Source organism: Podarcis bocagei (genome assembly GCF_964188305.1).
Source record: "Podarcis bocagei genome assembly, chromosome: 5".
Lineage (NCBI taxonomy): Eukaryota > Metazoa > Chordata > Lepidosauria > Squamata > Lacertidae > Podarcis > Podarcis bocagei.
The window spans coordinates 29,022,527-29,034,244 of record NC_138129.1 but is presented as its reverse complement, the minus strand read 5'-3'; the positions used below and the strand labels follow the sequence as shown (position 1 = coordinate 29,034,244).

The window sequence follows — 11,718 nt, the reverse complement described above, 5'->3', positions numbered from 1 at the left end:
TTCAGCACACCACCAGAAGCACAGCCACATGGTCTTTCAGACATAAAATGGGGACCTTGCATTCAAATTCTCACCTTGCCTATGTGCTGGCCAAATTTGCCTTGAGTTTTCTGCCCTAAGTAAATTTATAGCTCTACAGTCATTGTCCAGCATGCATTAACAAGCGGAATACTGGGTCCTAGGAGAGCTGGCTAACACAAAAGTATTCACTTGGCCTTCCAATCTAGACCATTACATGCTTGCTTCTTCCCCAACCCAGTGAGATGCAGGAAGACAACATGCTGAGATGACCCAAAATGCCCCTCCTTGATTATTGCAAGGGCCATGGGAACAGCATGGGCTGCCAATTCACCAACAGCAAGCATGCCACTAACGGATTATTCTCACGGCAGTCTGCCCTATGGCTCGTCCCACATGGGCGCTATGAAGTTCCAAGGCACATGCAACCAGCTGTCTTGTGTCTCTTAGCTAGGAGCTTTCTGGAGGCGGGTCAGGCTTAAACAGATTTGGAAAAATAAATGAGACAGCCAGCGCCAGCAGGAAAAGAGAAGCCAAAAGGAGTGGGGAGACTGGCTCAAACTGTAAGCCATGCATGCTAACAAGAAGCCCAAAGTCCACGTTCTCCCTGCATCATGCAGCTGAGCCAGACAGATGCAGACTGGGCTTAGCCAGCTTTGCAAAACAGCACTGAGTAGTGGCAAACACTGCTTAGGACCAACACTAGTCTAGGCATATACCAATGCCCATTGACAAGGTTGCATTCAGGCTGACAGAGGCTGCCCAACTGAACCAGCAGCCAATCCTGTTGCAGGCAATCAACAGGGCACTGTCCCTTTCTCCTGCTGCAGCCTCAGCCCAGGGCATGTGCCATATAAGGCTACGAGGTAAAGCTTTCAGCACAAAGAACCTGCTGCAGGCGTCAGCATCACTTTAGACAGGCCTACATAGATGGAGATGTCTGTTGGCAAAACTGCTGTGAACATTCTCCAGTTAATAAAAATGGTGGCTTGTCTGCCAGGGAGACTACAGTGGCAAGGATTCCCTATGCACAGAAATGGAAGGAGGAGAGAAAACCCTCAAAGGAAGAATGGCTGATAAAAATCTTGGAATATACAGAGATGGCAAAACAGACAGCACTGATAAAAGATACAAATCTAGAATCCTTTTAAAAAGACTGGAAACCCTTTCTGCTCTATATAAAAAAATTATTACCCATATTTCAAACGTAAGAAAACATCAGAATATATTCTAAAAACATGTTAAGAGAGGACAAATTACCCATATTTCAAATGTAAGAAAACATCAGAATATATTTTAAAAACATGTTAAGAGAGGATGAAATTAGATAAGACAGAAACTAAAAATGCAATTGTATGTAATTTGGGTTATAAACATTGATATTGGTTGAGCGGGAAGTTACTAGTTTTGTTGAATTGGAATATAACTGTTGAGTAACAAATGTAACTTTCTATATGGGAAAAAGAATAAGATATTATAAAAAAGAAAATTATGGCCAAAAGGCCCTATGGAATCTATCTCTGTGGTTCAGGCTTACTCTCCCTAGCAGACAAGCCACCATTTTTATTAACTGGAGAATGTTCACAGCAGTTTTGCCAACTATGCTGGGTTCACATCACCGTGACAGCTGGTAGGGTAGGGTTCAGGCTACATTCTCCTCTGAAATCACTGGGCATGGTGGAAATTTTATTATTATTATTATTATTATTATTATTATTATTATTATTATTATTATTATTATTATTATTATATTTATTTATACCTGCCCATCTGGCTGGGTTTCCCCAGCCACTCAGGGCAGCTTACAGTAAATATAAAAACATAGTAAAACGGCAAACATTAAACCTTCCCGAAACACGTCTGCCTTCTAGAAGTTGGGTAGTTCTTTATCTCCTTGACATGTGATGGAGGGCGTTCCACAGGGAGCGCTGTAGGATGGAGTGGAAGGTGGGCTGCTCCCTTAACTTAAAGAGTTTGGAGCATGGAGAGAATTTAACTGCCGATTGCTGCAAGTGCCAGCCCCCAACCTAAGCACAATAGTACTATAAAAAAATAAGGAGATGTGTTAGGGTTTGTGTAGGGCTCCTGAGAAGAACTGGTGTTTGCAAAGCAATCTGTACCATCAAGTCCTGAACCAGAATTCTGCTATATATATATAGCACTCAAGGTTGGTGTGAGAGGTTTGGCCTTGGATACTTTTAGCACTCGCAACCAGGCCTCTGCCATTGTTAGGTGTGAAATCAGGTCAACTCCAAAGGACTGGAAGCTGACTAAGGCCATCCTCTGATCCATGTTCCATTTCCATACAACTCCACAGCTGCAATGAAGAAAGTCAGGTGAAGGGTCTCCCATTGCGGAATAAAGGCCAAACTTGGTAAGGCAAGTAAAATATCTGTGATTGCCCACTCCTGACATTTTTTAATGGAAGGGAGAAAAAAAGGTGAAAAGGGTACTTGTATGTTTTACCCTGTTGTGCAAATTACAGCTGGCAGGGATTTCAACTGGGGAAGGGGTGAATGGAAGAAAGGCTTAATCCCATCCCCCTCTCATGGGCATCATCCAGATTAGCCTGTCACCTGCCACTTTAGAATGTGCATATATATATATATATATATATATATATATATATATATATGGAGATCCAATCATAGATTTTCCTTCACATCATCCAATTTGTCTTCTGGAAGCCTGAAGACATCCTGGCTGAACACCATTTCATTTAGGGATCTCTTTAGACAGACAGCTAACCTGCAGCACGGCTCAGTGAAACAAACAAAACAAGCAATTATTGGCAAGGGGAAGTATTAGCTTGCACTGCAGCAAAAACAACAGACAGCCTTGTGGCACCTTAAGAAGACGACACAAATATATTATGACATTTATAACATTTCTTCATCGTGAACACAGGAAAAAAAGGAAAAGGTCCAGATATAGTAACTGCAGGATATTCACCCAGTTTAGTTACTGAGCCAGTTCCAAAGGTCCAGAAAACGTCCTTTTAAACCCATAATAGGACACAAATTGGATGCTGTGAATGAATGAAAAACTTGCACCTGCTGAAACATTCACCCAATGCTGTAAACTGGGGGGTGGGGTGGGGGGCTAGCCCTGGGTGAAGCCTCCATTGAGGCTCCCAGCCTGTATGCGTGTGCAAATGTGTGTGACGTAGGTATCAAACTGGATATTTGACTCGGGTGAAATAAAGCCTAGTTTTGCCCCTGGATTCACCTAACCAGCCCCATCACTGGAAGCCCTGAACAATAGGGTTTCCTCGCTTCCACCACACCTCCTGCAAAATTGGTTTGGGAGTGGGTCAGGAGAACCCTCCGACCAGTTTGTGGGAAAAGAAAGCATCACTCCGTCTGGCAAGCTGGAATGCCTGCGCAGACAGGACAATGGGAAGAACACAATGCTGAACTGCACCCATAAATTCCAAGCACCACACTCCACTCTGTTTTTGGTTGTCAGTATAACGGGCCCATCCATCTGCAAATTCAGGGATGGCATCAGCCACACAGCAGTTCTGAACTTTGTTCAACAGAAAGCAAACTTACTGCACTCTCTGATATGAATGATGTTTCGAAATGAAGGAAAACTGCACTTTCCCCCGGAAGGTTAAGGGAGCGCTTAATTTTTGTAGGCTAACATCCACATTTTATTATTTACTGACTGACTGATTAGAATAATTTCTTTACTACATTTCATTTAAAAAACAAATCCCAAGGTGATTAGCAACCATAAAACAACAACAAAATTAAGCATACAAATACAACATCCCAATTATAGAACTAGAGTGGTTGAAAGCTGGCACTGGTGGTCTGGAAATGCCTGTGCAAAAACAGTGGGTTTTTAGTGCATGACAGAAACAGACCACCACTGACTTACGGCAAAGAGCTCATTCCAAAGAGTAGGTGCCACCTCCGAAAAGGCCTGCTTCTACATTGCTCCAATACAGAGTTGTGCAGGTTGCAGCCCAGCAAAAAGGACTTCCTCCAAACATCTTGGTGAACAATGCTCAGACAACATTACAGAGGTCCTAATGTGTTGAAATTGACTCCTGTTTAACTGTTCCTTAGCCTTTAACCACAGGCTGACTCCCTTCCTTGTAGTATGTGGGTCACTGGTGAAAGGAGCATATTTTCATGTTTCAACTCAAGATGCTTTCTTCCAGCTCAGTAAATACTAATCCCCTTTGAAACTATTATCACATAACTTCTTCTGTTTGTAAGAGCATAAAAGAGCCCTGCTGGAGCATGTCAGCGGCTCATCTAGTCTAACAAGGTGGCCAACCAGAGGTCTCTAAAAAGCTCTTAAGTAGGATCTCAGTGCAACTGCACACTCCTCACTTGCAGTTCCCAGCAACTGGGATTGCGAATGGCAGTAGAACATAGCCATTCTGGCTAGTAGCCAGTGACTGCCTTAACCTCCATGAATTTGTCTAATTCTGCTTTAAGTTGGTGACCATCACTATATCTTGTGAGAGCAAGTTTCAGTGTTTGATGATGTGTTGTGCAAAGAGGTATGGGATGAAGTTGCCACAAATACTGTAACTCATGCAAACTCTCCTTTGAAAAATCTACTATGGATCAACACTGTCTCACCAGTGTCAGGAATGTCACAATATAAGAGAGGGAGGACTAATCTGCTGCTGCTCCCTGCTCCACTCTTTGCCTGCCCTCCATTCCCCCCAGCTGTGGGGCAACGAAGGAGTTCTGTTTACTCTTGCAACTAGGGAGAGGAAGATGAGTGAAAGGACTAAGGGAGAAGCAGGCTAGGAAAAGCCACATCTCTATCCTCCGTCATAGCTGAGGGGCTGTCCCTTTAAATCAGGGATGGGGAATCTCTGGCGCATGGCCTATTGAAGTCCTTAGAGGGCACCCATTTGGTACTGAGGCCTCTGCTCCTTGCTCACAACCTCATTTTTTACTATGCCGCCACAGACGGAAGGGGAAAGCAGCAAATTGCAGGTGCGGCCCACTTTCCCCCACTCTTGCCTTGCCTTACTTATCCCACAGTTTTTCACATAGTGTTTAGTCATCTTGCTCAGGTTGCAAAGGCCAACAAGTCCCGAGTGAGGCTTTTCTGTGTGTCTGAAAGGATGGCAGGTGCGAGATCACTCCTGCAACAATGCTCCAAAAATGAGAGGAACCACCAAAGGCCATCATCCAGCCCCCCACCCACTTCCTGCCATGCAGCTATTAAAAGCACAGGAGCTCCTTTCCAGACTAGGCACTGACAGAATTCTATATTTTTGATGTAGCCAAAAGCAGAAGCCTGGGGGCTTCAAAGGAGTGCAGCCTTGGAAGAGGCCATCTCCTCAAAGATGCACCTTCAGGTGCTTACAACACAGAAGTGGCCCCAGCTCGGCCCCAGCACTACTTTACAGCTTTACATGTAGCATCATGCTCAATCTAGGCTTTTCAAGGGAACATTTCATAAAGGGAAGGGCAGTGCCCTAATTATGGAAGAAAATGTAGAAGTTCTTTACTAGAACCCATAAACCTCACACCTGGACTCCTCCTGCTTTTAGCCAAATCATGCCCCCCTTTAGCCTCCTAAAAGCAGTAGCAAAGTGGGCAGGGGAGAGAAACAAAACCCTCCCCCACCCATCCTGCAATTTTGGGAGGGCAACTGGAAATAGGGGAAAGGGCGTAGCTCAATGGAAGACAATCTGTTTTGCCTGCAGAAAGTTCCAGGTTCAATCCCCGGCATCTCCAAGTAGGGCTGGAAGAGACTCCCTGCCAGAAATCCTGGAGAACCTCTGTCAGTCAGTGTAGACAATACTCAGCTAGATGGAGCAATGGTCTGGTGCAGTCTAAGGCAGATTTCTACACTCCTAGCTCTCAGAGTGTTTCCTGTACTGTCATTTCCAGAATACAGCATATTATGCTAGGAGCCATTGGGAGCAGAGACAGCCTCTAGCATACCCTTCTAAAGAACCTGAAAACCTGAATGCAAGAAACAGAAAACCAGCCCAGCCTTTATTGCTGCAAGGGCTTGAGGAGCTGCATTGCACAGACTCAAGGTTACCATGGTGCGGGGGGCAACTCAAGAACTCAAGCCCAGATGTGTACAACTGTTTAGTCGAGGAGGCAGGCTGGCCTGAAAAGAAACAACGAGGCTAAGAAGCCTCCGGAGAAAGCCTACGTTACAAAAAAATGACAGAGAGAAAGAGAGAGAGAGACTCTTGTAGTCCCCTTCTCTAAAACCTCCCTCCCCAGCTGAGCCGGTCCTACCTTTGAAAGGCTCCCCATCTCTGCTGCGCTGCTGCTCTCCACTGGGCTGCTGCTGTGTGCACAACACACTCCTTTCCGCAGAGCAACCTCTTCTAACTTTAACACCCCCACACATTGATTGATGCATACTGCAGTCGCTGCAAACCTCACAGTCCACAGCTGGGGGGTGGGGAGGAAGAGAAGAGTCTGGGATCCCCTCCCACATCGCCAGGCCAGAGCCTCAGTGACGGCGCTGCCTCTCTCCGTGTTTCTCCCCCCCCTCTGCCTCCCCCCCCCATGGGATTTCCCTCTTTTAACACAAATCTAGCAGATGGCTTTAGACTAATAGCAGAAATGCTTGTTAGGCACCCAGCGGTGTTCACTGAGCCGCCGCCTCTTCCCTCTGCGCCCCCGCCACTGCCTTCCGTCTCCCTTAGCTGTAAACATCTGGCTGATTTCAGGGAACAAATCGCTGCTTGCTATCCTCCTGGTATCACACCTTGCTGCTGCAAAAAGCAAAGAGGGGAAAGGAGCCAGAACGTTCCTTTTCTAGGCTTCAAATGGGTCCACATGCCTCCACTGGTTTCAAGTCTTCACACTCATATTAAATTACCTTGACCAAATTAATAAAACAATTTTTGGATGCCAGAGCCATACATCTCAGATGCTGCCATTACATTTTGCCCAGATATATACTAGAACTAGAAGCCAAACAAAATGGCTATTCAATCGCTACCACCCGTGGAATGGCACCAAGGCAAGGGAGGACATTTTGGAAGCAAGGGAGACAACATGCAATGGAGGGACAGCTGTTGAAAATGGCCTTTGCTGCGACAGACTATTATGCCATAAATTAGGCGAAAAGAACCCTTTTTAGCCTGGGGGACATGAATTGCCATCCTGAGATGATTTGGGCATGGGGAGTTGGAATTGTAAAAAGTGAAATTAGAGGAAAATGAAATGGAGAAAAGTACTTAACAGTGGTAATTCACAAATCAATTTTTTTAATGGCACATACATCCTGGCATTGGTAAGCCAATTAACGCATGTAATGTACTACAAATTATTTGTCTTGGTTCAGTCCACAAGTGACAGTACTGAAACTCTTGATGTTTTGTAATTCATCAGTTCTGAATTTTAGTTGTGCGATCTATCCTGTCATGCTTCACTGCCTCTTAAAAGTTGTTCGGACCATGTTTGGTGGTCTTTATTTCATGATCTTCCAATGTGCTGCATAATTCCAAGACCCTGAAGGTTTAAGAAAAGCATATTTTTGCTAGTAGAACAGCAGCAATAAATGGCAAGAATGTTCAGCAATAATGTCATTACGGGGAATGGTGTGGTTAAAGGAGCACATCAACTGTAATTCTCAGCAAGCACCATTAGTTCATCTATAGTAGCTGACAGAGAATTTCAAAGCACTTGCTAAAAGAGAGATCTAGTTCACATGGGATTTTGAAGAAGTATTATGCTCACAGATAAAGAAATCCCAAAATATTATATTCCTTGTAGTCAACATGAGCGCTCAAAATAGTGGAGGCTTGGAAACAGTGCTATCTTGTAGCTTTGCCAATTTTACCTCTGCCCTAATAATAAGCGGACTTGACTACTCCTAGACAAGGTGCTGCCCTTGGAAATTACTCTGAGACTTCAACTGATGGGAGCTGACCACCCAGATGAATTGTTGTTGCTTATCAAGAGAGGGAGAGATGAGGTGGCAGTGGGAAAGTGTCAATTCACCGGCTGAACTAATCTGGTGCTCCTTCTGGTGTATTTGCACCATGGCACCCGCTCTGCTGCTCTTCCTCTGCCCCTGCAAGTAAGTAGCAGTGATTGGGAGGTTGGGTAAACACCTCCACTGTACAATGCTGTCTGCCACTGCTTCAGGGGGAGGCAACAGGCAGAATGTGCATGTATCATATATAATTAAGACAGGGAGATGTGTGTGTGCATGTGCTACACACACTGCAGTAAATAAGTAAAGAAAAAGAAAAAAGCTTCCATTGTAGAAATCAACTTCTGCCAGTCAACTGATCTTTCCAGCAGATGTGCCTTCCATCTGTTCGTTACCAGGCAAAACACAAGAAAGAGGCTCTGCCCTCTCACTCTGCTGCCCCACCAAATATTACCTGGATGCCCTTTCAACATTCAATTAGCTAGACAGTTACGAAGTAGCAAAGAATACGAGTGGCCATTAGGCAGTCCCCTCAAATAAGTCACATGTGACATTGCTGCAAACACCGTGGCTTGTAAGTAACCCCATAAACATGACAATGAGGCTATTCTTCCATTACCAAGTAGTTATTAGTGCATAAATAACGACTCCTTTAGTGGGGCGGCATGAGAATGTGCTGAGAACTCAATGCAATACAGAACATCCAAGAGCAGCAGGATGGGACTGAGATTTGCTCCCCATTTGTTTAGTCCTACTTCAGGCATCCCCCATCCCACCTGACACAATTATCATAGCTGTCAAGTGTCCCTTATTTGAAGGGACAGTCCCTTATTCCAGCGCCATGTCCCGCTGCTGTCCCTTATTGATAGATGTCCCTTAAATGTCCCTTAAATGATGTCCCTTAAATTTCAAAGGAAGCAGCTCCTCTCCCTCCCTCCCTGCCGGCCAGGGAGGAGGGAGGCTCCAACTGTGTTGCTTAGCCAACACTGGGTGTTGCTCACCCAATAAGAACTCTAAGAACGACTGGGGGGTGGAGCTTGCATGCCTTGTGTGTGGCTAGTTAATGCAAGCTGAGGGGGGTTTTGAATGCTGGACGCCATTTTGTTGCACGTGCTGCTGCAAACTTTGCAGTGCAAAGCCAGGCTGGGGAGCCATCTTAAGTTGAGGCTGCATAGGCCTTGTGGTACATGTGATTCAGATTCTATTCAGTTGAACCTCTGGTTACAAAGTTGGTTGGACAGTGTTCTCGAAGCTACCAGCATGAGTTTGACCAGACTGCAGGAGGACAGGAAGACTGGAGTGCCTGGAACAAGTGAGGCTGCAGGTCCCTTATTTTGGCTGCCGGTCCCTTATTTTCAAGGCTGCTGGTCCCTTATTTTCAAATCTGTAAGTTGACAGCTATGAATTATGATTGTGCAAGGAACTGAGGGGCACAGCTGGGCTTCCTGGTCCTGCTCCCTCTGTCCCATCCTCATCACCTGATCCATGCACCTCTCATGTCTTGCAAGAACAACTTGAAGTGAGGAACCCGCAAATGTGTAGGCTCCCTGTAGAATTTTTAACCCAGATCCTCCACCAATAGCTTGCCAGTTAGAGTTAGCCAAGTTAGCTGCTATCTTCAACCATGTCACACACACAAAGAGATCTGAATGTGGGTTCCTACCGCAGGTAAGATAAAATACACCATTCATTGACCTAATGGATCTCTTAATATTTAAAAGAGTCAACTTCCCCCAGGATTAATTGTAATAGTACTAATGGTCAACAAAAAGTGCAGAGTTATACACTGACCAACCTTTTATTTTTGCACAGTCAGTTGAATGGCTGCTTTGTGAAGGACTTGGCAATATGGCTATATGACACAGGGAAAAACAACAGTGATTGTGCAAGTTGCTACTAAAAGCTTTTACCTGAAGAATACTGTGAGAAGCTCATTACCCTTGAGGTTTTTTTCAAGGGTACGAAACCACACTTTTTAGCCACTGAGAATAAAGCAGGAAGCACAGATCTATGCACTGCTTTACTGACTATGTTTTGGTCAGTTTCTTCAACCAAGGAGGCACCCAGACATATCTAAGCAAGAGGAGTTTATTTAAGCTGCCCATACCAAACTGCAGAAGTTTAGTACCCTGGAGCGCAACAAGTCACCTGAAAAATTCACTCAGGACAGCACTACGGATATCACCTGAAACTCAGCCAGCTGAAAATCTGATCCATCCTTGGTTGTATTAGTGATGCAGTCCTGGGTCTTTATGATTTGGATCCCACATGAGTAAGGTCACATCCACACCATACATGTAAAGAACTCTAACACAATTCTAAGTCAGATTTTCCCAAAGAATCCTGGGAATTATGGTTTGTTAAGGGTCTCCTAACAACTCTCAGGACCCTTAACAAACTACTGATCCCAAGATTCTTTGGAGGAAGCCATGACTGCTAAAAGTGGAATAAGAGTGCTTTAAGTGTAGGGTATTAATGTGAACTCTAATCAACCAGACGGGACTGCACCAAGTCCAACTGCTATGCCAAATAGGGCTGGGCAATATCTGGTTTTCAACATCACAATACATCACCAGCTAAATATCAAGATATCACAATATATCACAATATATATCTGCGCCAGCAGAGGGCCTTGCTAGGCCTCCTCGCGAAGACAGAGGGTCCCACCATACCTCCCCACAGCAGCAGAGGGCTTTGCCATGCCTTCTCCTGGCGGCAGAGGGTCTTGATGTACCTCCCGGCAGGAGACAAGGTGCCTGCAAATTATATGCAAAGTATCGGTTCAGGGGACCTAACCCCTGAGAAACCGTTAAGTCTCCACATTTGTTCACCGGTGTATTGCCTTGTTGAAACACTTATCATTATGTTATTTCAATACTGGTATGGCGATTTATCTCACAGCCCTAAGGTCAAAGAGCAGAAATAATGGCAACAGAATGGGCATGGATGGCCATCTTGCTTGTTCATGTTCAGGATGGATGGCGGCAAACAGATTGAGACTGAATCCTGACAAGACAGAAGTACTGTTTCTGGGGGACAGGAGGCGGGCAGGTGTGGGGGATTCCCTGGTCCTGAATGGGGTAACCGTGCCCCTGAAGGACCAGGTGTGCAGTCTGGGAGTCATTTTGGACTCACAGCTGTCCATGGAGGCACAGGTTAAATCCGTGTCCAGGGCAGCTGTGTACCAGCTCCATCTGGTACGTAGGCTGAGACCCTATCTGCCCGCGGACTGCCTCGCCAGAGTGGTGCATGCTCTGGTTATCTCCCACTTGGACTACTGCAATGCGCTCTACGTGGGGCTACCTTTGAAGGTGACCCGGAAACTACAACTAATCCAGAATGCAGCAGCCAGACTGGTGACTGGGAACGGCCGCCGAGACCATATAACACCGGTCTTGAAAGACCTACATTGGCTCCCAGTACGTTTCCGAGCACAATTCAAAGTGTTGGTGCTGACCTTTAAAGCCCTAAACAGCCTCGGTCCAGTATACCTGAAGGAGCGTCTCCACCTCCATCGTTCTACCCGGACACTGAGGTCCAGCACCGAGGGCCTTCTGGCGGTTCCCTCACTGCGAGAAGCCAAGTTACAGGGAACCAGGCAGAGGGCCTTCTCGGTAGTGGCACCCTCCCTGTGGAACACCCTCCCACCAGACGTCAAAGACAACAACTACTACCAGACTTTTAGAAGACATCTGAAGGCAGCCCTGTTTAGGAAGCTTTTAATGTTTGATGTATCATAGTATTTTAATATTCTTTTGGAAGCCGCCCAGAGTGGCTGGGGAAACCCAGCCAGATGGGCGGGGTATAAAT

General features: G+C 45.6%; 1 protein-coding gene across 10 annotated transcripts in view; it reads right to left on the bottom strand.

Annotated features, from left to right (window-relative positions):
* EPB41L1 (erythrocyte membrane protein band 4.1 like 1) overlaps positions 1-11,718 on the bottom strand; it is a 175,705-nt gene that overhangs the window by 86,729 nt on the left and 77,258 nt on the right. The window contains exon 1 of one of the 10 annotated variants that reach the window (XM_081195953.1): positions 6,255-6,493. The exons of the other annotated variants lie outside the window; for them this stretch is intronic. The gene's annotated coding sequence lies outside the window, so the exon portion shown is untranslated. Of the gene's footprint in view, positions 1-6,254; positions 6,494-11,718 lie in introns of those variants that run through there. 10 annotated transcript variants of the gene reach the window in all.